The sequence below is a fragment of the Falco rusticolus genome, chromosome 10, assembly GCF_015220075.1.
Source record: "Falco rusticolus isolate bFalRus1 chromosome 10, bFalRus1.pri, whole genome shotgun sequence".
NCBI classification, from domain to species: Eukaryota; Metazoa; Chordata; class Aves; order Falconiformes; family Falconidae; genus Falco; species Falco rusticolus.
The window spans coordinates 5,749,940-5,775,226 of NC_051196.1; the positions used below are offsets into that span (position 1 = coordinate 5,749,940).

Here is a 25,287-nt window from a genome sequence, read left to right on the forward strand (position 1 = left end):
GTTTTTCACGGGGGGGAAACAACTCCATCTGCTCCACTGTGATCACTGGGGGCTTGTCTTCACCACTGCAGCACTTTGAAGTTCAGCTCAAAGCCTGGCCTCTAATGTAGCCTGTGTTCACATGCAGAAGTCTTTAGGCTGATTAAGTGTAAGGAAATGTGCCTTGAGGCTTGCTTAATGCTGCAGCAGGGACAACACAGGCTGTGGATTCCTTATTTGATACCAGCCCTGCTTAAGCAGGATTTAGCATCCTCCTCCTCAGGCCCTTTTTCCCACCCTTCTGCTCCCTCATCTGTTGTGCTGCCGAGGTTACTGGTGCAGCGGGACGGTGAGCTGGAGTGAGTGGCAATGTAGTTTGAGAAGGAAAAAAAAAATGAAATCATAGAAGAAGTTGGGGGTTTATTTGGTTGATTTTTAGAAGGTTTTAAAACTCTTTGATCTGGTGTACTGTGGTGCTGCACAAACAGTTATGTCAGAGCGGAGCAAAGGTAGGAGCAAACGGGGATTACACAAGGCTTGTTTTCGTGTTCCGTGGCAGGGCCAGTGACAGCAGTGAGCTAATACCATCTGCGTGTGCGTTACAGTGCTGTCACCTCAGCTATGCCAAAGCAGCTGGCTGCAGGGCTGCACTCAGAGTCACTTGGAGCAGCTTCCCGGCACAACGGCTGCCTGTGCTGTGAAAACCTCCACGTGAACAGCCCCACTGCACGGTGCAGCCCCAGCGGGGGTTCTAACGCTCCTTACATACTCACTTGAAGAGCAGAGAATGAGCTTAAGGGTGGATAATCCAAGCTAACACTGCAGTGAAAACAAGTCCCTTACCTCAAATATCACTAAACACTCTTCTGCCCTCCCAAACCTTCACTGTCCTTTAACAGCGGTCACTGTTCGCCTGGCACAGACTACAGCAGGGAAAATTAATTACTCTCTAATGACAAGCCTCCTCTCAGACACTGGCCTGTTCTGTGTAAATGGATGGCAATCTGTAGCCTATCAACAGCCCGTCTCCTTTGGGGAAACAGCCTTGCAGGTCTCCAGTTCCCCCTTACTCTACTGACTATTGGCTTCTCTTCCGACCTCAAGATCTACTGCATTGCTGCATTTTTTTTTTTTCTCTTTAATTAATTTCTTTCAGCTTTGTCAGGATACAGGGTAATTAAATGCTTCAGTATCTTGTCATAAAAATGCCACTTTTCAGAGGAATTGTCTTAATGAGCCTGTTTTTCAGCACAGCAGAGGCTCATCTATTAGTCCAGTGTATATTTTTAGAGTGTGGCATTAGTCAGAAAAGCCCATTAGATCGTTATACAAGTGGCTGAATCAGCAAACCGTATGTGCTGCTATCCTGTCAAAGCAATAACGTTAACATTATCAAAGTGATTAAAAGCCATTCATTCATTTTGCTTCTGAGTTGACAAGTTCATTCCTGTAGAGGCATACAGTATGAAGCTGTAAGAAAGGAAATCTAAAAGCTCATCATATTGCTCAACCTAAAGATCTACCAGTGTGTGACAGATGCAATCAAAACATGACAATTGAGTGAAATATCGGACGCCTGTGTACTGTCATACGGCAGGTTGTCACTGGCAAAGCAAAATCAGTCTTAGCCTGGGACCCTTTTTTAAGGATGTGCATCTTTAGGCGATGAGTTTGGAAAGCTGTGTACGCTTGGAGGGGGCAGCGTTTCCGTGAGAGACATTGTCCTTCGACTGGGTCACCTTCCCGGAGCTTCAGAGCAAGGGTAGTGCTGCTGGTCTTTCCTTGCGGGGGTTCACGGGGTGTGTTTGGCCAGTGAGTTCCCTGGCTCTTCAGTCCCCCGTGGTAGCTGTTGAGGGCTGGGTACTGTCGTTGCAGTTCTTGGCCTTGGCAGCGGGTGTCTGTTGGTGTTACACAGAGCAGAAGTTACGGGAAGGATAAACAAGCACTGACATTGCTGTCATGACCTTACCAGAAAAGCTGAGTGGACAGAAAGGTTCAATTCCTAGGGGCTGCCCAGGGGAAACTGCCCAATTAACTTGCTTGCCAAAGGTGCAGAGTATGCAAATCCTTTCTATGGATAGGGCGTGGTTGTGGAATGCCCGAAAGCTGGAAGAGCAGTCTTTGAGCATGAGACCGGAGTGACAAAATACCTGTTGGCCAGAGCAGCAGGTTTGCACGGAGAGGGCCCTGTTTTCCATTAACAAATGTAAAGCAGCTTTGAATTCTGCAAGTCAAATTGTGCATTCAGGAGGGCAAAGGCAGAGGACGGGAAGGGCAAGCCATTGCGCAGTAAAAATCCAACACCTGCTTCTACTGGTGATCCCACCTACCCACATCTGATCAGTACATGAATGTATGGAATGGCATTAAAGCCCCCAAACCAATAATGATCCCGTGAGTTATCACACTGGAGCACATATGCTTGGCTGACTCTTCCCCCCTTGTGGATTGCCTTAGTTCTGCTGATGCCAGCGTGGCCCTTTATTAGGGATTCACCCTGGTGCCACGAGTCTGCTGCAGTGGAGTGTCACCAGCACTGCGTGTCTGTTTGAAATGAATGTCTTGTGATTATAGCTATAATCACGTGTCAGACTTCTATGTGGTGTGTGTTTGTGCATGCGTGTTCGAGGGATATTTGCCCTTTTAATGGCTGTTGTGCATGCTGTGCACAAGGCATTCTTTTCCTGCCATGATGAAGAAAACCGTTATTGGGGGGTGTGTGTGTGAGATTTTTAATGTGCAAAGGAAAAAAGTAGCAAACCTGCTGGCTGCTGTTTATCCAGGGAAGAATTGCTCCATTCGGGCATCAGTGGTATTCTCAGAGCCCCTGAAGATAAAAATCCATAGAAACTGGGGGTGATTTAGATGCTTTCGATACCTAACTATGAATGGCAACCTGGGAATCTCTTTCCCATTTGTAGGCATGTACTTTTTAGTCACTCGGCCACGGAGGAGTCCTGCTTATTGAATTTGTGTCCTCATTGATACTCTTCAAATCGAGAAAATTAATGCTTAAAGCTGTTTACTATCTCCACTAGCTTGCTAGTATGAATCATGCCTGTGAAACAATAATTTTTACTGATTTTGAGGAAAAAAACACAGCAGTGGCTGACTTACAAATAAAAGGTGAATTCAAACCATCAGATAACTGTGAGGAGTAAATGATAGAAGCAATGATGTTTTGTTTTGAGGAGTGAGATTTGAATTTCTGAAAGGGATTTGAAAATGTGCAGAATGGTTGTTAGGTTTGATTTGATGAATGTATCTCAGTAGAAGAGATTGGAAAAGAGAATTGCAATAGTAGCATGTTCTGTGCAAAACCTTGGCATTGATACAGACATGGGGATGAACACCTGAATATTTCATGTCTGAGAAGGCAAACCTAATAATCTGTTGTTGCTTTTTTTTTTTCTCTTCTATCTATCAAAAACCTGCGCATCCATTTTTATTGGTGATTTGCTTTGTATATACCCTTTGCCAACTGGATTGTATTACAGCTAAGCTGTGGTACCTAGAGCACAGATCAATATTTCACTTTAAGTGTCTGCCACAAGAGAGCAGTGTTGGTGTAATAAGCTAGGAGAGGATGCCTCTGGTAGCTTAATTCTTCCATCAAAATATACACTGAAATACTGTAAGAGAAATTAAAATACAGCACAGGAACTCTTCTGGGATCTTAGCAGGATTAAGGGATAAAAATAGTAAATGGTGCCTAATTTCAGGTATTGGGTTTCAAGTTTCTTCGAGACATAATTGATATGACCGTGGAACCTTTGCAAAATTTCAAGGAGTTTATATAAATTTCATCACGCTACTGATAAAGGTGCTTGTCCCCATACTGGCTGCTGTAAGTCTATTGAAATCAGCACCAATGCACTGGTCCGCCTGAGAGTATAATCTGGAGATGCATGTGCATTTGTGTATGGTACAGCCAGTCCGTCAGGTCTGCAGGAACCAGCTTCACTGAGGCTCCTCCAGGCTCTTCCGAGCTGGGTCTAAACGCTGTGGAGTTGCAGGCTGGAGTTCTCTGGGGATAAGGTGTATGTGGACTGAGCTCATCAGCACCCAGAGTTTGCTTCATTTTTACCCATGTAACTCAACCTGCTGAGTTGCATGCTGTCAGAGGAGCTCCAAACTACTGCTCCGCTGCAGATGCCCAGATCCCAATTATACCAGACAATTAGAACTGTCCTAGTAGAGTCACTGCTCCCTAGTCTTTCCTGGCCGGACACCAGGGTTACAGCAGTACTTGAAAGATATTACTGCCAATTTCTCCTCCCCCAAAATTTTTAAACTTTTATTCGGAGAAAATAGAATGGATTAGCTTGGAAGTAATTAACCTTAACTTGTGTGCGCTTTCTTAATGAAAATCTGTTTCAATCTTACAAAAAACCCCTACATTCAGATCTTGATCAAAATGACTCCTTGTCACTGAAATGTATTAAAAATCTCTTATCAACAAAATCTGATGCTAAATTTTTTAAAGCATGTGCCTGATAGTTCCTGACTTGCAAGCCTGGACTCTTGATTTTAAAACTGCCACTTCGCTTGGTGCAGTCAATGATCTGTTTCCACGCGACAGAAAACTTGCTATCTAAAATGACAAGGCAAGTATGTGTCAAAATGAGATCCAACAGAAGCCAGGCTTAGGCCTAAGAAAGCAGCGTGGATTGCTTTGAAGACGAGATGTGTTTAAAGGAGGAATGGATGTAAATGGAGAGAAGTTGCTAGGAAAAATAAAAAAAGGATGAAAAACGATCCAGTCATGGAGCAATGTTTTAAGCTTGAAAGAAGTGGAAGAGATATAGTAGACTGTGTTATCTCCTGGTACAACAAAATGCTGAAGTTGGCAGAAATAGACCAGCAGATAATTTGATCCATTTGGAGCAGACCAAGAAAAAGCAGTTGGGTGAGAGAAGAGAAAATGATGGGAGAGCATGGCTGTACTATGTCAGGGTGTAGTGGACTAGACAGGTCGCTGGCCTGTCTCCAAATACCTGCTACCGGCTGCTTAGGACGGGGTAGCAGCAATGCGATGTGACAAGTTTGATTACTCTCCTCCTGCTCTACCTTCAGTTTACCTGAGTTTTTAGAAGACAAATAGGGAGAAGGGGACACAGCATGCAGTATCTTGTAGGTGAGAATGAGCTCTGGGATAGTGTGTATCTGAACTGATTAGCCAAATTAATGCACTTGCTAGAGTAGCCAAAACCGAGCTTTGTTTTCACTAAAAATAGTCGTCTTATCTAAATATGCCATGTATCTACTATGCCTTCCACTTCCGAAATCTTATTGCAGCTGCAGTGTCCTGCATCCTAAATTTAGAACCATTCATCCTACTGAATTTTCCAGTACAGTAGATGGATGCAGCAGCTTTTTTAGAAACTAAAAATTAGAAAATGGTGAGAATAAAATAATGCAGAGCCACCAGACTGAAATACCTGTGCTTAATCTTTGGTAGCTATTACTGTCTTTAGTTCAGTTCTTATTTTACAGTAATGATTATACAAAATACATAGGGATTTTACAGTGTCTGGATTATCAGTGATGGTTCTGCTTTTTTCTAGCATACTGACAAGTGTCCTTGACACCCGTTTTTTAAAACAGTGTATTTGACTGTAGTCTGTGGGTCACGCAGAACATGAACTGTACTGGCTGCTTATTGCTGTAAGTGAAGTTTGAATGTGAAATAGATGCCTAATATGCAGCAAGATGAGAGCAAGGGTTTCCAGAGCTTTATAGATCTGTGGCTTTTCATAAACCTGCACAAATAGAGACTGTTTGGGATTTGGTTGGCTTTGGTTTTTTTACAGGTACATGCAGAAACAAGGTCACAGAATCTTTTCTTCTACTCATGTAGTTTTCAGCACAACAGCTCCTATAGTATCTAATAGCCAATATATTTTTATACTTTAGGACTTCCTAGAATACCTTTGACTAAGTCCAGGTTTAATAAAATAGCATACACTTTTAATTTTGTTTCGGTTATTAAATGGTTGCAAACTCCTCCCTTTGTATTCCATCTAATCAAAATTTCTTTAAGAGATTAAACAAACCTATTGACAGAGTAGATGAGTGAGCCTTTATGTTTAGATTAAGCCTCTATGTTTAGATTAGTTAGAAGGGTGCTCACTGGCTAATGAACTGAGCAGAGTCCTTGATACATCCTGAATTGCTGTTAGATCCAGTAAAATGCATACGAACTGTTGAGTTTGTCCTAATGTTTTGCCGGTTCTTTCCTGATTATCACCTTAAACATTTGGTAGTGTTACGTATGAGTGTAAAGTATGAGTTTATAGAAGAAATTTGCTTTTTCATATCTGGCTAAGGAGGCAAAGAGCTCGAGGGACTTGTAGATTAACAGTAAAGCTACCAATTTCCCATAATCTTTACAGCTGTTTCCCTCTTGGAAACTCTATAAACTCTGGATAGTGAGAATCAAGTTCTTAAGCTGATTCCTAAGGTGACTTAGGACATAAAAATCCTATGAATGGTACAGGGGAAAGAAAAAAGGTATTTTCTGACAGTTTGAACATCAAAATGCAGCCCCTCGTGGTGGCCAAGCCAAAGGAGCCTTTAGACTTGGCTATGTGGAGTGAGCAGTGCTCAAAGTGGATTTCATGCTCACCCGTCCTCCTTTGTGTCGCTGAAAAGGGAGGCTCCTGCCCGATGCGGGGCAGCGGGACTTGGATGCCGTTCCCAAAGTGAGCTGGCTGTGAGACTGCTGCTCTCCCCGTGCTGCCTGCTCTCAGGCAGAGACAATTTTGTTGTCATTTGCAATTTCAGCGCTTTTCAGAGAGCTGCAAATCCCTTGTAGAAAAGTCATTGTCATAAAAGTAATTTTTGCAGGGAACGGTTGTACGAGCTCGCAGGTGGGTTGCTGTTTTAGTCAGCTGGGATTGTGTGGGGCTCCTGCAACAGCTGGTTTGTGTGTGAAGTCTTTTTAAAATTCAGATTTGATATAATTTTTTAAATATTTCTTCTTTCTTATTGTTCCATTAGGATAAGAAGAAATAGAGGGAGAGCTGGACTGAGCATCTTCCCTAGGAAGTAATGAATTTTGCATTTTAAGCCAAGCTGTTCTCCTCAGAACTGGATTTGATGATGATGTGCTTTCTGAGGCACCAGATGGGTTTGATGCCTATCTGAACTTTGTCATTATCTTCGAAGTCTCCAGGTGTAACCTCTGACCCTTCTCCTGGGCATTTCTTTGCCGACAAACCTGAAATCCCAGTTGTCAGCTACCTGACCCAGGCTGCTTTCAGTTCCGATTCCTTAGCTTTCTGGTGAGACAGTAAAACCTAGGTCCATTTTGCTGTTTTCTGTTGAGAAGGGCACGGTGCCATTTTCCAACAATTTGGCATTCTCAGCAAGTTCTGTTTTGTAATCACCCAGCCTAACATTCTGGAAAACAGATTTGGTCATTTCTTGCTTAAAAAGCAACTCTACAAAGTGCTTGCCACAATTACCTCAAGCAGCTCTGTGGCGGTTTCACAGTTATGGCAATCATTAGGAATGTTCATTATTTCGTTCTTTATCTTACTTGTGTTTAGTCAGACATTAAATACACATGGCGCTCTGAAAGTGCAGCTCTTTGTGCACTGTGTGACCCCATACCTGGACCTTTAATCAGGCTGTGGGAGTGCGCTTGTATCGTGCTTCCTGAGATGAAGAATAGGGCTCTGTAAGAGAAAGTGACTCAGGATCAAAGATTAATAATCACCCTTTCGTTGTTGCTTTTGCCATTTGTCCATTTCAGAATAAAAGGCTTAGGATTCAAGGGGAGGGAAGGCAGAATTTCAGGCAGTGATTTATTCCTTACTGTATTTTTAGATTTGTTTAAGTATTTTAGTCAAAAAGCTAGAGGTTGCTCGAATAGGAACTGTGGGATGTCTGCGCGCAGCTGGCTCCGAGGGAGCAGTCCATTTGCAGCAGAAACGTTCTTGCTCCTAAAGGCAGGTCCAGAGCTGAACTTTTGCAAAGGTCTGAGGTGGGCTTTGGTTCAGATTTCTCACCAGTTATTATTTGGTATCGCAGCAGCAACGGGCCCCTGCTGAGATCAGAGCTTCCTTTTGCAAAGTAGTTCATATAAATTAAGAGACAGATTCACAATATGAAGAAAAAGGGCAGAACAAGAGTGCAAGAAAGGAAACATTATTTTCCTTTGTATATTTGTAAGATGACAACTGAGTCTGAAAGTTCATGAAATATTTGGGAACTGAACTCAGATGTCCCCAGGCCAGCGTTCAATCATAAGATATCTTTCCTGTGTTTTGTATATTTACTGCATGGTTGGGATGAGAGTAGAGCAAAATAAACTCTGGAGCTACTTTGCGTGTGTTTGGCAGCTCTTTCACGAGCTTCCTTCGATACGTGCTTCTCTTTACCCTTGGTCCCGGTTCCCATACACTGGAATTTCACTGCTGCAAAATTTCAGTGCTGCAGTAACAAAGATGTTCTGAAAAATGACAAGTGACAGGTAAAGCAAAGGTCCCTGCCTGGCCTTTCTCCCTGCCAGAATCTGCCATTTTTGTCTGCAAGTAAAACAGAAACCTGAGGGGTTTTGTTAAACTTTGCTTTCTGCTGTGTTAGAGTAGTTCTTAGAGAGTAATTTTGGCTGTTAACTTTGTGGAATATAGTCCTGCATTGGATATTGCTAGTTTTCATGCTTTATTATGTATTTCATACCCTTCTCCCCCCTCGCCCCTCTTCTTTCTTAGTGGCACTGAGTCATGTGATCAGGCCAGGCTGCCAGATTTTGTCTGAAAATGAAATGCTTCCAGTTCTCACCAGGGTGGCTAGAGACCCGAGAGCATGAACCCAGGGCCTGGAAAACAGAACGCCCAGAAAACAAAGAATCCCAGGTATTTATATTTTTAATCAAAAGATTTCTTAAATTATTATTGTTGCTTGTAGGGACTGACCCAAGTTTGAATATGCAGGGTTGGTACTACTGCATTGTATATCCCATCTCAAAGCAATGCCCAAAATACAGTGACGTGCACCGGGCTGTGACACCTTCATTTCATGATGACACTGGGGGCATTGGGCTTTGCCAGCAAATGCCCTTGACATGAAGTTCTCCACCACGGGGCCCCAATCTCCTCTAGCAGCTTGTCCTTCATGCAAGCCCAGGCAGGTGGGAGGAGGAGCAGGAGAGATGGTAGGAGCAGCCTGGCTGTGGTATCTTTACTCCCCTGTGCACAACTGCTACAGCCGAACTGCAAATTGGATCAGCTGTAGGGGGTGAAACTTTGGCTAGACCAGAGCACGGTGTTTGTATAACAGCGAAGGAAAGCTGTGAAGGAGTGTGCTCAGGGAGCAGATGCAGGCTGTGTGTCTTGCCAAGGCAGTGGAAATATCTTTTTTTCCTAGATGTCTTTTTAGTCGAGTAATAAAGGCAACCTCAGGCAAATGGGTTCTGTTTCCATTCATCTAACATACATATTTTAAGACTTACTCTTGTGGGAAGTTTTACCTGCCTTAATAATGTCTCTTTTATTGTTGTCTTTGTCTTCTGTGTCCCCTGCCACTGAGCGCGGCGTGCCAGGATAATGGGAATTGGGGCACGGATCACATCACAGATATCAGTGGGAATTATGTTCACGCATCACAGGGAAAACTTCACAATGTTAGAAACAAAGATATTCTTGATCTCCAGTACATAAAAGATGCATTGTATTTAATTTATGTGGTCATCGCGCGTTGTTCTCACATCCTCACAGTATCAGTGAGGGATAAACTCTTCTTTCAAATTTACCAGACTAAAACCACGGTAGCTGTGCTGAAGGTGTACAAAACTTGACCTAGAAAACCTGCTAGTGTTGTGTCTCCATCAGCGCAGTATATAATGTGAATGCCGTATACTACAAGAGCTATAGGGTAACCGCCTTGCAACAGGGGAACTTTGCTTAGAAAAGCTTTAGAAAATACTAGTTTTTTCTCCCGCTGTGTAAGAGTTTCCCAGGGGCTAGCATCATGGATCGTTACAGAATATACTGAATGCATCTCATGTAGGCCAGCAGGTAAACTGACTTAATTTCAGTAGATTGGCTTGGATAAGCAAGAACAGCAGGCAGTATCCTTTGCTAACCTTGGAACTGATTAGTATGGAAACGATGTATTCATCTCAGAAGGTGCCTGGTGACCCCAAATGAATTCACACCATCACCATTAAGTAGAAATGTGGACTGAGCTGCGTCCTATGATTGAAGCAAGGAAGAATCATGGGCTGGTGTTTGTAAAGGACAAAATATTTGCTGTGGGTGGACAAAAGGGCTTAGGTGGCCTTGATAATGTAGAATATTACGATATCAAGATGATATCTACATTAAGAAAGATCTGGGAGAGACATTTTGGGGTAGTCACAGGTAGGCTTACTCAGACATACCATTGATTGTCCCTCTAGTTTTACATACATTCACCAAACCCAGACTTTGTATGACCTCTTCCTCTGACGTGGCGACACAGTCTCTGCAGTTAGAGAACATGATGATGACATCTTCTGAACAGGACACCTCAGCAAGCCCTGCCCCCTTCGCCAGGGCTTTCAAGGAGATGCAGTCTGCCTGCCTGCCTTCTGCAGTGTTTGCTGGAGGAGCCAGCCATGTTCCAGTCCTGCTAATGTCTTTTTAAATGTGATGCATTAAGCTTTGAAAGGTAGAAGACTCAGCACTGCACAGGTGGAAGACTATAGCAGAAGGAGAGCTGGGGACTTCGTACTGGGCACCATCAGGACAGATACCCCAGAGCAGTCTTCTCCCAGGCCCAGGTGCCAGCACTCTTTGGCCGCTTGTAGACACAGACGAGTCAGACCTATATAATGAGCTCTAGTGGCATGTTCACGTTGAGTTCTGCAGAGGGATGAACTTTGATGGGCTCCTAAAGTGATGGTAAAGGTCCACATGTGAAACAGGTACACCGGCAACTTGCGCTGTTGCCTAGACAGCTTGTTTCACTGAGAGGGAGGATGTTTTTCTGATGACAACAGGAGCTCTGTATCACCAGTAGATCTGCATGCACACTAGAAGTGTTTTGCTGTGGCCGTTTCCTGGATGAGCGAAGTGGTTTGTTGCACCGAAAGCCTTGAACCTCCTTGTCTCACAGCACGCAGTATTTTATTTTTCCAGCAACTTTTTTTACGAGTATGTCTGCACAGCAGCCATCAGCTGCCTGGCGCTGATCTCACCTCTGCCTTTCTCAGTCAGAGGAGTCTCTTGTCTGCATCAAATCTGCTTCACAAGGCAAAACTACTGCTTGGTCATGGCAAGGAGTCTGCAGACTGTGGCTGAGAACAGACCTGTGCCTTTGACTAGGACACTAGCTCCTGGGTAGTTAATGCCCACGATAAAAAGCTGTTGGCTAGTGGTGATGTACATTAGTGAGACTGCACCGTAAGCTTTAGCTTCACTGCACACCACTACTTTATATTATTCTGTTTCCATAAGGCCCGGTGGTGCAATAAATCCACATTCTTTAGTCATCTGATCTGCACGCCAAGTTTTTTCACATAAAGTCCATTTTCCATTGGCTCGTTAGAAGCTGCACTTCAAAACCTACTTGTTATAGGGAAAGAGGGTGTAAAAATTAGAACTAGTAGAAAGTCAGGCATTCTGGGCTCTGCTCTATAAGGATCAGTGTGTTCCTTTAAAAACAGATATTGTGAACTCTGGGCATAGGAAACTGGGAAAAACGCCAGTACAGGATAGAATGAAGATTAATGTGGGCAGCTCCTAGGCAAGTTTTCCACATTTCCTTTACAGGATGTCAATATGCTAAGATTATTTATGAATTTATTTAGGATATTATTATAAAGGTTGCCAATAAAGACTCTCCTTCTTAACATAAACTGTAGCAGCGCTTATGTTTCAGCGTGAGGCTTCTCCTGCACAGAGCTGCTACTGTGCTGAGCGGTGTTCATGTGAAGAGAATACATTTCTGCAGGGATTATGCTGAAATTGCCCAACTTGTTTCCCTTCAGGCTTAAGCAAGATTTAAATTTTGGCTTGTGGATGTGAAAAATAAACACATCGATTTGCTGAATTGCTTCCTGTTCCCAGGAAACATTTTCAAATAAAGATGAAATTCTTTTAACACTCTTTTGCTCGCACTCCTAAATTTAGGGGTGAGCTCCTATGAACAGAGACAAATCTGCCACATTACGATAAATATTAGCACCTCACATGTACCATGTCCCAGTTTTCCACAGATGCTCCAGTTTTTCCATTGTAGCCAATTATGTTTGAAATGAGCGATTTGTCCCAGTTTCACTAAAATAACACATTACATTTATGAAGTGCCTATTATCTCCAGTTCTTCCTGCATTTTACAAATGACAAAAATATCTCTTAATACTTGTGCAAGCTGGTGGGAGATGGAGGTGGCAATTGGAAATAGAATTACAAAGGCAGTAATACCGATAAGAAAAAACAAAGCATGGTACTTGGAACTGTTAGAATTAATGAAAAAGTTTGAATCTACTTGCACTTTATAGTGTCTGAGATCAAATACTGAGTCAACGTCTAGAAGAGCAGAAAATGTTAAGATTCTTTCTTTACATTTCTGTCACAAATACCTTTGATTTCAGGACAAAACACCCAACGAGTGTTGCCAGGATTCCCTGTGGATTTCTATTACGTCTCCTAGTAAAAATCCATTGTTCTAATGCTTCTGAACTATGGGATTTCTTCACTTTTGGTCGATTTTATCAGCTTAATAAGAAAGCTACTGTTCTCTCTTTATTTGGCAGACTCTGTCTGCCAAACGAAAGTTCCTCACAAATTAATTAAAGATTATTTCCTGCTTTGCCTGGCATTCCTCAGTAATAATGCCATTTTTTTCAGAATTCATGCATGACCTTCTCAGTGAAGCTCTGTTGTGCAAAAAAAACCCCAAAAGCTTGTCGTAAGTGTATCTTTGCCTCAGTGCTATTCAACACAACACAGTTCCATTTCTTACTTTCTTTATTCATTGGTGGGACAGGATTATGCTTAATCCCCTCAACAGCCTCATATTTGTGATGTGCTGGCATCTTTCCTATGTATTATGCTCTGTCAGTTATTGCAGAGGCTATTAGAGAGATGTGTATAGGACGTTTCAAATTGTTGAGCTGGCAAATGTTTACTCCAAGTGGCTTTTGATTCTTAGGGAAATTCCAAGAGGATTTGAATTGGTCCTTTGCTGTTTGCTTTGCATGTTAATTTTTTGTCATTTTTTTTGGCAGGGGTATGCTAAATATTTATGTCAATGAAACTGTTAGATGAAAAATGCCACCAAATGCAAATCAAAGTGTTTTACAAAGCAATTTTAGTAAAGCCCAAACAAACTTCACAAATAATCCACAGTGTAACCATTCTTTTATAGCTGAATTTCTCTCCTACCCACATAGGAACAGTGTTATCCCACTTCAGAGACACTAGCAATTGTAGGTGGCCGTAGTGCAGCTATGAAAGTTGCACCTAATTCTTTTCAACTTGAGATTTGAAATTTTGGCAGAAATGACAGGGCAAGTTGCAGAAAGGCAGCAAGGAGGTGAGTTCCCTTTTCAGTGGAAACAGCAGAAATATTACTTGTTCACAGTGGGTAACTTCTCCCCACCTTGCAGAATTTCCCAAGTCTCCAAGCAGGTTTTTAGGATGTGGGAAACCATTGCTTCTCAGAATGAATGCACTATTCTCTTCCCTCTTCCACCTCCAGGGCTGTGGAATACAGTTAGAGCTCAGCAAATATTGTGCAGCTCTTCCCTGGGAATCTGCCAGATCCCGTTTCCTACAAAGGTTGGGTTCATGTTATACCCTCTGCTGCACAATCTGCATATTGCTCCTTGGCTCACAGGTTCTGCACTGTTCTGTGTCTACCCCTGGGTCCCGAGAGCCACCAAAACCTGGGTGAAGTGGACTTCCACCAAATGGGTTTTGGTTTGAAGAACTGGAGGTAGAAGGAAGGGAAGTCAGTCAAAAGAGTCAGCCAGAGCATTGGCCTTACATACACCCAGGAGGCTGCATTTGCTTCTGAATGGTAACTCACATTTTAGGTAAGTTACTTTCCGTCTCTTTTCTTGCTTTTTGTCTAGCTTGTCTTTTTAAAGGCATATACTCTTCCAAATAGGAATGATCTCAGCACGTTTTCATGGCACATTGTCAGTGGCACCTTGGTTACAGTTAAGGTGTCTGGTTACTGTAGTACCACAAGCAATAGCCTGCTCAGTCTCCCTGCTGCTAGGAATTGCTAATCCTGAAAAGATTATCTTCCTTCTCTCTCTTTTTCCAAGGTTGCTATGTATCTTGGAAATGGAGTGGGGAAGGACAAGGGTTGCTTTTTAAATCTTTTCCATTTTGTCTTTCTTGCTCTGTAATATGTTCTTATTCTCCGTGGCAAAGGAGCCATTATGTGGCAGTGACCGCCCTGGCTCTGCTGGATCATGCACTTCTCTCCGGGAGCTTCAGCAATCCAGCCACGGCAGCCGCGTAGGAGCACGTGTGTTGGCTAATGTATAACTAACCTCTTTCTGCTGTTGTTCTTTCTGAGGTTCAGCTCTTTTTCTGCAGGACTTTCGTGCTTTCATTTTCTTTTTTACTTTGAAATCTAGGACCTCTTGGATCATTGCATCCAGCCTACTGCTATCACAGGTACAAAGCATTCAGTCTCTTTCCTAAACCTGCCAAGTTCTGACTTAAAACCAGTTACAATTACTCCCACTGGAATGCTGTTATAAAACCAGCATATCTCACATTTGTGGGTATTATTAGTTTGCGCTGGTGCAGCCAGGATAGAAGAGGGCCATACTGAAGACACACCATGTGACAGAGGGATGTTCTTCTGCTGGGTTTATTTCCCTGCTGGGTTCCTGAAAGCCATAAAGTCAGCCAACAAAGTGTTCTGTAATATTACCGATGTAGACATATAGGAAAAGATGCAGAATTTTTTTCACATTCTTTAGCTGACATGCTGTGTCATCAAAGCTTTGTAGAATGGACCGAGCCTTATCTGCAGGTAACAATTGTACCATTTTGCAACTGTATTGTTTTTGGAGGCTTCTTCAAAGTATAGATCAAGTCTGAAGGCAGGATTTACTTCAGGTCAGCTAAGGGGATAAGGCAGGAGAGAATTTAGGTCACTGGCAGGTGGAAAGAGAAATATTTGAGTGCCTCAGGTCACCTGCAAGGACTGAGAAATGCCACACAAGGGGCCTGGGGAAAGAACAGCAGGTTTTGTCACTTGCAGGTAAAGTAGAGATGCTTCTTAGCCCTCAGATCTTTTCCCCATTGCTATGCTGCTGGCATGGGCACGCTGACCAAATGGGAAGGGTAACAAGTTGCAACTGTGCCCTTGGCTTGCCTCAGCTGTAGATTGTGTTGCAGTCATAACCAGATCCTCCTTGGTCGTGTGCCTCTGCTCTTGGTAAAAACAATACATCTGTTTTTTTAGACTGTCTTAAATAATTTGACATGCTCCCACAGGAGGAGGATACCACTTCACCAAGTGAGCTGCTGTACAGATTTAGTTACATTGATATTTCTTTATGTGAACAAAGACTTGGTAGATACTTAAGCTTAAAATTTTCTAGAAAACATTGACTGGCCTTTGGTATGCACCTGAATTTTCTTGTTCCTTGAAGAAGCCTTTCAAAGCTCATCGCTTCAGGGAGTGGGAAAGCAGGAAGCTGATCAACAAGAGTTTTCTGACATTGATTTGCTGCCATTTAGATGACAGCTACTTTCACTGAGAGACTCTCCTGCAACAGCTCAAAAGCAGGTGCTAGGAGTGGTGTTCCTGCTTAGGCAAATGTGAAAACAAGAGAACTTTCAAATTGTAGAACAAATTCAGGACATGTAAAACTAGAAAAATTCAAAGAATTTTGAAAACCTGCCTGAATCCTCCTCCTTTTAGGGAGGAGCTGCATTTGCCATCCTGCCCCCCCCCCTTCTTGTCTGAAAGCACTTTCCTCGCTTTTCACTATGTACCTGCCCTTTGCTCTAGAATATGAGGCACCCCTTGTGAGACATGATTACAGGTATTTGCACTTGTTGTGCCAACATATATCACATTGAGCGCTAGGGACAGCTAAGCTTGTGTCTCAATTTGAGGAAACTGCATCTTTAAAGTCACCCACAAGAATGAACCCTGGATACAGAACCCACAGCACATGCTGGTACCAGAAAAAGCCTTCAATCACCAGAGGTGCTAGGCGTGCTCAAAATAACGAGGAATTTAACGGAGTAATTTTTAAGGCATGCAAAATAGGTGTGAAGTTCCAAAATTCCTCCCCCATGCACTTGATACCTCTGCCAGCCATGACCAATGTTTTGAAAGACGCATGGCACTGATTTTCTTGTGGGAGAACAGAAATAAGTCACTGAGTCCTTTCCTATACTGGGAGACAATTGAGACTGTGAGCCCCTGATGCTATTGGCACGTGTGTGCACACCTTGTGTTACCTGGGTGAACGTCCTCGTTGACTTCAAAGGCTGAATCTATGTAAAGTTAAGCATGCACTATAGCGTTCTCCAGGACTGGACGTAATTTTGGTTCTCCTAACTCTAGAAAGACTAATCGTGCTGTCTGTACAGCAGATGAGATAAACTACACATCGACTTGTTGAAGTCAGGATGAAAAGAAAAAGAACTTCAGGGAAACTCGGGCTTTTATTATTTCCCCCCCTCCAGCACTGACTAGTGTTGAATTGGTTAACTCCCTGTGGTTTGATCGCTCTGTGAACTCAGGTCAGTAATGTGGTTAATTAATATTACTTAGAAGGGTTTGAGACTTATTAATATTACTTGGAAGGGTGGAACGTGCTGTGTGTTACATGCTACTGCAACTAGTAATACTAAACACATGTATTCTGAACAGGTTCCCGACAAACCGTTGCCTTGCATTTAAACAGATAGATCGGTCACATCTTTGTGTCTCTGCCTATCCATCTCACCACTCTGATGTTCTCCACAGAGTTTCTGCAGGCTTCCAAAATATTTTAAAAGATGAGATTTTAATGCAAATTCCCAATCCCCAAGGAATTAAAGTGAAGGTGGTAGTTATTTTTTAATTCACAACTCATTTGTCTAGAATACTTTGAATTCATGATTTTCTGTAAAATGTCACACATGCTTTAATATGCATTTGCAGTGTAATTGAACATTAAGTATTCACAAGAAATTGTGTGTTTGTCACAGCTGTGGTAAAGCAGCAACGATACAGCTGAGAACCGTATTGGGCTGTTACAGTAATTTATCCTGGGTATTTGGAATGCTGGAGTATATTGGTTCTCTGGATGCATGGCTTTTATTCTGGACTGATGCAAAATCAATTACAATTCCTGATGTTGTATGCACAGCTGTTTTCCCTTGAGGAAAAAGAGAATCCCACTGGGGCAAAAACTTAAAAAGAACACTGAAAGGTCAGGGAATTGGCACTTGTGTTTGCAAGAACCTGAATAACTTCACAAGCAGAACAAGAATCCAAACCTTAAATGGTCCAATTGCAAAAACCAGTAACTCCAAGAGGAAATCATTAGACATGACCTTTTTGCAAACAGGAATTAATAAAATGTAATCTTAGGCTACAACACATTTTAATTAACTTAATGCCTCTTTCTGATAGATGCTAGTTTCTATAAATATTATCTGCATATACAGTACTGCTAAGGAAACTGGTATAATCTGAAACTCCTGTCATGGTTCTCCTGGGCAAGTTTTTTGCTATTTCTTACTTTTCCTTCCTCACAGAATGCAGGCTCCACACTGACCCCTGGTTATTAGATTATATTTTAGCCAAACTAGTTACTATACCTAGCTAATGAGGAAAAATGGCTTGGCTTTTCAATAACAAGAATGTAACAATAATTTGTATCCCTCTCTGCCCATGAGGCTGCCATGAACCATTGACAGCTTTATTTTTTTTGCTACATTGGCATTGATGCATGTAATATAAACTGCACCCTCTCCCTTGTCCAAAGATGCAGTGGAGGCCACGTATGAGGAAAGGAAGAGCCACTGTAGAAACAGCCACCATTTACAGGTGTGGGAGAGATCAACTAAGGGGCAGAAAGGTGTAAAATGTTAAAAGCCAAGGTTTTGCCTTTCCTGACTTCTCATTTATTGTAGGCAGCAAGATGTAGAAATAAGGCGGGCAACAGTTAGTTAACACGGGAAGCAGGACTACTTAATTCCACAGTCTTTAGTGTGCCTGACATTCCTCTTTTCATACTAAAACCTGGTCTTATAACGTCTTGGATTTTCTCTAGAATTAGTGGAATTTTCACCATCACTAATGTTGCATCAGGTTTTATCATTAGTGATAATGCAACTATCACAGTGCAAAGGATGAAAAAAAATCAGAGTTTAAGCAAATGACCATTTTGGAAATCTTTTTTTTTTCCCCCGGATAGACATTTAACTAGTTAAAGAAGCATACAGCGTCTTTAACGGATGCAGTGGTCTTGCAACAACGGGCAAGAGAATCACATCACCAAGCAGAGAGCACATGGCAACATGAGATCATCTTGTTTGCTGCTTCTGCTTATAGAAGTCCGTTGTGTGTCATTTTAGAAATCTGTATTTCAGAAAAGTAATCTTCCAAGGAGAAACATGGCCATGCAGGGAACAACAGGTGACTTCAACAGGGTGCCAGTGTGGTAGAGATGGGCTGAAAGAGCTCAACACTCCTGGCATTCCAGCACCCTCTCCTTGATGTTAGTGATAATGATAAAAGTGCTTGAAATCACAGAACACAGAGATCTTGTCCATAAGGTGTCATAAGGATATAGGACACAGGGATAAGGACCATGTCAGTAAGAGAGCTTTCATTTTTCAGAAGTGAAAAAAAGCTGTTTCCAAAGGGAGTGCTATTACTACTTAGTCTTATTTATTTGTTCTCTGAGATGTTCTTTGAGATGTCACACAGGATCGCCCCATATGGGGAAAATAAGGGTGAAATGGGGTGAAAATAAGAGAAGAGACAAAGTTACACAACTTTTCCTTTCTCTCTGCACTTCAGAGTGGATTCAGAGGGAAGGAAGCACACTTAGCCTTTCAACTGGATAGGACATTAACAGGGGGCTTTCCTAACTGGTGAAGTAATACACCCTTCAAATGCACATGTTGATGAGCTTTAGTGGCTTTTTTGAACCAGTAATCTACACTACTTCATTCATTGTAAATGGCATAATGTTTTGCATTTAGAGTGTGCATTTCAGCCAGAGCTTTACAAATACTCATTAAGCCCCGAAACACTGCTCTGGAATAGATGAATAAATTATATGGGGAAAGTAATCATTAGAAACAGTGTTGTTTTGTCGAATGGTGTACAGTTTTCATGTAACCAAGGACTTAAGTGCAGCAAGTCCTTGACACCTATTTTCACTTTCCTATATGAATATTCATTTAGCTTAAGTTAACATTTCATCCCCAGATCTTATCGGAATTAAAATTCACCCTCCTCTAATGGAAACTGTGCTGTTTCACTGCTACGCACAATGGCTGGCATCAAATAAAATTGTTCTTTGTTCCAAAACTATGGTTAGAATTCAGTGGTTAATCAGATGCTGATAGCAAACACTCACGGTTTCCTTTATATCCATGTGATGATACAAAAGACAATTGAGAAGTGGCTAAAGTAAGGTTCACGATTCACTCCTGATATTCCAGGCACATTGGGCTCTGTCAATATACCAATATATCGCTTGTCATTATATGTTGCCCTACTTTGAGTTGTGTTTCTTTCCCCTAGAGCAGAACAGTTGTGCACTGAATTCTATTATAGTCACATCTTAAATATGCGTATCTTACATATATCTATATATATTACACTTGGCTAGTACTACATTTTGTTCTTAAAATCCCTCTGGAATGTTAAAAACAAAAGAAAGGATGCTTCCAGGGACATATGGTGGATTATTAAACAGTTTCTTCTAAAAATCCAGCCTGAATCTCATCCACTTTGTTAATCTCCAGATGTTTCTCATTACATTAGCATCAGCTTAAATGAAACAAGTTTAGTCAGGGTGCTCATATTAATAAAAAAAATAGCCATAATAGTATCATTTTGGTAATTTTCTCAGTGAAGCTAATATTCGAATGGCTGGACTTGTAGGTGCACTTGCAGGTCTTATTACATTGGAACTTAGATGTTCACAGAACCAAGGGTAAAAGCCTGCAATATCCTAACTCATCTTGTAAGTGCTTTATGAACTGTATGTACAATACCTATTTATCTTCATCTTGATTTATTTATAAGAAACAATCTTAGAAAAGTAAATTTTCTCAAAACAACTACCATTGAAAATTGCAAAGCTGATTTCCCATGTACCGAACTAATTCTGTTCCAGAGTGTATATGACAATACATCAATACCATCAGCTGTTTTTTCAGCACTCCAGAAGGACGAACATGACAAAAAGTGGATTTTTTCATGTGATTTTATCTGATTTGCTTTAGCAGCAACAACCCTAAAAGCAGGGTTAATTGGAATAATGACCTTTGATTGAGACATTTCTTGGGAAACTCACCAGAAAGTGGAGAGAATGGCCAGAAGTGAAAATGCTAGCTCATTATCAATCTCTGGAAATGCCTCAGGCCACCACTGCTACTACTACAGCAAAGCTGCATCCTCCACTAGGGAATTAGCACATTCCCTCCAGGTTTGCATATAATGGAAGTAGTTGTGATAATTTCTCAAAAAAGTCTTTGTTTTCACCATGCTTTTGCCAAACCTGAGCCAGAAATGTGTCATTTAAGGAGTCATTTATGTATTTAAAAAATGAGTATACTGCTTTTGCACTGTTGCCATGGGACAGCTATAGCAGGAAATGAGCAAAACACCCACATAATTATTGTTGACAGGATACAGTTCCAATTTTATCAAGTGTAACCCCTATGTGATATGTTGTTAAGGCAGTCATCAACATCTCAGTGAATGAAATACTGATTTGAGAAATATGCAGTGCCCAAAAGAAACATAGAAAGGATATGCTTGAAAAACAGAATGTGAAAGGCATCTCCTTGATTGAGATGATATGGGAGTAATTATCGGTAAGTCTCTGAAGAACAATTAGAGTTGTTTTTTATTAAATTTTCACATTATGATTCACATTGAAACTGAATGAATCAATATTTAAATCCAGATTACAGTGATCTAATAAGGTATTGAGAAAGATGATACTTTACAAAACAGTCTGTGGAAAAACTATAGAGGGCTGAGAAAAAGCCATAGATTTATCATTTTCAAACTGCCTTGCTTTTGTTCCTTTTTTGTATTTAATCTACTTAGCTACTATTTAAATTAGGTTTCAGAGGGCTCTGTAATTAGGAAGTGGGATATAATTCATCATTTGTAAAGACTGAATCCATTAGGTATCTAAATAATAAAACTTATTTACAACAGTGTTTTTAACAGCCTTAGAGAGTTTTAACCATTAATCAATAACAATGGAGAGATGTCAATGTATAAAACTGAATCAGGTATAATATTCCAGTCTGATAAATATCAGGCTATAACTTGCTGAAATACATAATTCTCTTTCCTTAATTGCAGGGTTACTTACTTCACTGATTAAAAGGAAATCTATTTCAGGTGGGCTTTATTGTGAGTAGTAACAAATCTATTTAAAAGATACATGGAATAGCCCTACTCCCTCAAGAAAGGAAGTCTCAAATAAGAATATAATTTTTTGAAAGGTAATACTGCAGTAAATGAAGGTTTCATTTCCTTTAATTTATATTAAATAATGAAACTCACTAGACATCTTTTTTGTAAGAATCGTGTCTGTATCGCTTATCCATTTCAACATGCATATATTAAAAAGCAGGAATGAAAAGGTGTGACACATGTATAAGTGCATTAATTTACTGAACAATGTTTTGCACCCTGCTGCTCACCTTTTTAGTGGTAAAGTAAGCTGAGGCACCGAGTCTTATTGTGGTATTTTCTGTGGAAGTCCACCTACACAGGCTCTAGAGGAATGAAGAACAGATGAGGGTTAAAAAAAGCATCTTTTCTTTAATACCTTGATTCAGTCCAGTCAGATTCAAGAGCTTGTCTCAAGAACTTGCAGAAGGTTCTTCTTTTTGTATCTGTAAGTTACTTATGCTATTATTAGAAATTGCTCTCCAGGTTTGTGCAATTGTGAGCTGGGTTGCCAGCATCAGCACGTGGCCTTGCTACTTTGGGATCTGAACAGATGTCTTTAGACAGCACAGCACCGTGCTGGGGAAAATGTCCTCTCTCAAACCTTTGCTAACCTCCCAAACTGCTCCTAGGACTCCCTCGGGATGCGCACCCCAGCAGTTCCCACAGAGCAGCCTGAGGCGGGAGCTGCATTACAGGAGCCTGGTGTGTGTGCCCAGCAGGCAGGGAGGCTCAGCTGTAATCTTCCTTCCCAGGGCTGGCTCCCATCCCTGGGAATCCACCTGCCTGCCCGGGATTTGGGGATTGCGGGTGGAGGATGGTGCAGCCAGGCAGCAATGCTAGCCTCAGACCTGTGAGAAGCCTTTGGGCAGTGCTGCCCGAAGGCCAATTTGTAACACCAAAGTAACAGCCACACATCTGCATCCCATCCATCTTTTTGAGGAATAGGAGTAACTATTCAGCCCCATTATATCTGAGATTGAACTGACTTGCACACTGAGAGGCACTGGTCATGCTGATGGTTTACTGCAGGAAGGGAAGATTACTAAGAGAACAAGACAATAAAAAGGGAACATTAATTTCACAGCCCGCAAGGATCCTATGGCTGAACTCATATCAGAAGTTAAGGCAGAACTGGTATAGTGACAATTTCACTTATCCTGAATTTGTAACTTACAGATTTATTTTTTCTTTTTCTGGGAGAGCAATGATCTTTTCTTTCTACTTTTGTTGTATGTGATTATTTATTTATTTTCCTCCTTAAACCAGGCAAAGAAAGTTTTATTTCTGTGTCACCCTGTTTTGGGCTAGGGGGAGATTCAATTAGGTGAGGATATGCAGGAGGATATTTATGGAAGCCTGCAATATTTGGGGATGAGTGGGAAAGATTAATGATATTGCTTAGATATTTTTTTTCTTTTTTGTTTAAAGTATGCTTTTCTGTTACTATAGCTACTGGCCATGTCATGCTCACATACAGATGCTTTATCACGTTGTCTTTAGAAACTGACTGATTGCTGTTGCAAAGCATCAAAACCAGTAGCGGAGGGGATGCAGATGTATAGCAGGAGATTGGAAAACCATGGAAGGACCTGAGTCCAGCATAGGAAGAGGCAAAAACAGATGTGGAGGACTGGAAAGAAGGCACACTTGCTAGGGTTGTAGCAGAAAGCAGGAAGAAACAGGAAAGAAGTAGGATACTGAAAACCTACTCTGAGGTATGTACACTTCATGTTACCAAAAAAATCGAGGAGCCTGGTTAACCCTCAGTTATCTCCTTCTGGAGACAAGCAGATAACCAAAATCTTTGCCTCTTCTGCATAGGAGTCTTTGAAAGAAGAACTGGGAGACCACAGTGCAAAGAGGTTGCTCTGCCTGGCACAAGCTTATTTAGGAAGAGGGCTGAAACCTCGGTGAGTTATAAGCCTGCTGAGAAAATCACATCTCTGAAAAGACAGGGCAGAAGATGCTAAAATTTAATCTTGGCTGGCTTTTTGTGTGGGGATTGTTATTAAGGGGACTCCAGGGTGAAGTTTTGGGCTTTGCAAAGCCAACAAGGTACAAACTTCAGGAGGAGCCTGGATAGCGAACTCAGGGGTCTTTAATTTCTTTAGAAAAAATGACTACGTGAAGATTATTGGGAATATGTGACATTCTGTTTGCCCTGAGTGCAGTATGTAGTTGCAAAAAAAAAGGCAAATACAGTAATGGCAGTTGCCAGAGGTGCTGGAAAAGGGTAATACCAGTCATGGGCTATTACACAGGACAGTGCACTCAACACTGGGGAAAAAAGCTTTGATGGGAATACAGAAGTGAGACATCTCATGTTGGGGAAAGGAGTAAAGTGCATAATCTGTGAGGAAACCTCAGAGAATTCAACAGTTTGATTTAAAAATTTAACGCTTTTAAAATTTTAAAAATTTTAAAGGTCAGAGATGTCAATCTTGCCATTTGTCCCGTTTCTTAAAAAAGCATCTCCTCTTCATATTCAGGTGCCCATGGCTATGGGGTGACAGCGAGCCCGTTTGTGTTCATAAACATGGGACTGACTTCAAGTGTCTGCCTTAAAACAAACCAAATGTTGATAGTCACAGGTACATAAATGTTGAAGAATTGAAGAAACAATGAGGGTTTCTCGGTGATACCAGGCCTACAGCGTCCTTGGCCAAAAAAGTAGGATAAAGACCTTCAGCTGTTCATTATAAAAATCTTAGTTAAATTTCTGGAAATGATCCTGTAAGTAATTCTGGCACATAATTGGTTTTTTTGTATTTCTCCCTTCTACAAATAACTTGAACGCCATGCAGCCATTTAACTCTTGTGTTTAGAATGTTTAGAATGATGAAATGTGTAATGATAAAATTATAACTATTTGTTATTTAGTTTAATTACTGATTACCAAATATGTCTTAGGATAAGGATTCTAGGTGTTAGGTAAGTAAATCATTGGGACTTTGTGAAATGCGAAAGAGAAAAAGAGAAGCAGCGATAGGACTGTGTTAAATATAGTAATCATAAAAGCTTGTGTGACAGAAAATTGTAAATTGATGTAGTCATTAGGAAATGTATTCATACATTTTTGCTTTTGCATGCATTTTTGTGCATTTCGGGGACAAGCTTGACTTGATTCCTGAAATATAAATCTGTAGGGCAATAGGATATTCAGGTGAGAGAGGTAATTGCATATATTCAGATATTAGCATCTAAAAGGTAAATCAGTAGGGTATCTTTAAAAAAGAAGGAGATTTATAAGGAAAATAAAATTGTTTTGAAGATATCTTCCGGCTTACACAAAAGGTACTTTCAGCATAAACACATTTTTAAATATTGACAGTAGTTTGGAAAAGAAAAGCTTTTAACTAAAGATAATTACCATTTTTCTTACTCCTAGAAGAGTTCAGCATGTTTTGGAAGGAGAAGTCTGGATTTGTTATGCAGCACGAGCGTTGCCTTCTCAATGTCATTTTCCCATCTGTCTTGCTCAGCAGTGTTAACAGTCTCAGCTGATCCGTGTGTGCACTCATCAGTCAGATCATACTGCATAGTGATACATTTAGCCTGAAAACTATTCTTGTACAATGTCTGCCATGCTCCATATCTTCCTCAAAGGAACTGTGGATACAATTTGAACTTGTTTATATTCTTTCCAGTGGCCAGGAAAATGAATAATTCCTTTTTCCGTATTTG

The 25,287-nt window shown here is 41.3% G+C and overlaps 1 long non-coding RNA gene across 1 annotated transcript in view; it reads left to right on the forward strand.

The window, feature by feature from the left end:
- LOC119154661 overlaps positions 1–25,069 on the forward strand; it is a 33,414-nt gene extending 8,345 nt beyond the window's left edge. Inside the window, exons 2-6 of the long non-coding RNA XR_005106516.1 lie at positions 8,700–16,700; positions 23,104–23,318; positions 23,425–23,513; positions 24,093–24,194; positions 24,992–25,069. This is a non-coding gene — a long non-coding RNA (uncharacterized LOC119154661). The remainder of the gene's footprint in view (positions 1–8,699; positions 16,701–23,103; positions 23,319–23,424; positions 23,514–24,092; positions 24,195–24,991) is intronic.
- Positions 25,070–25,287: the final 218 nt, after the last annotated feature.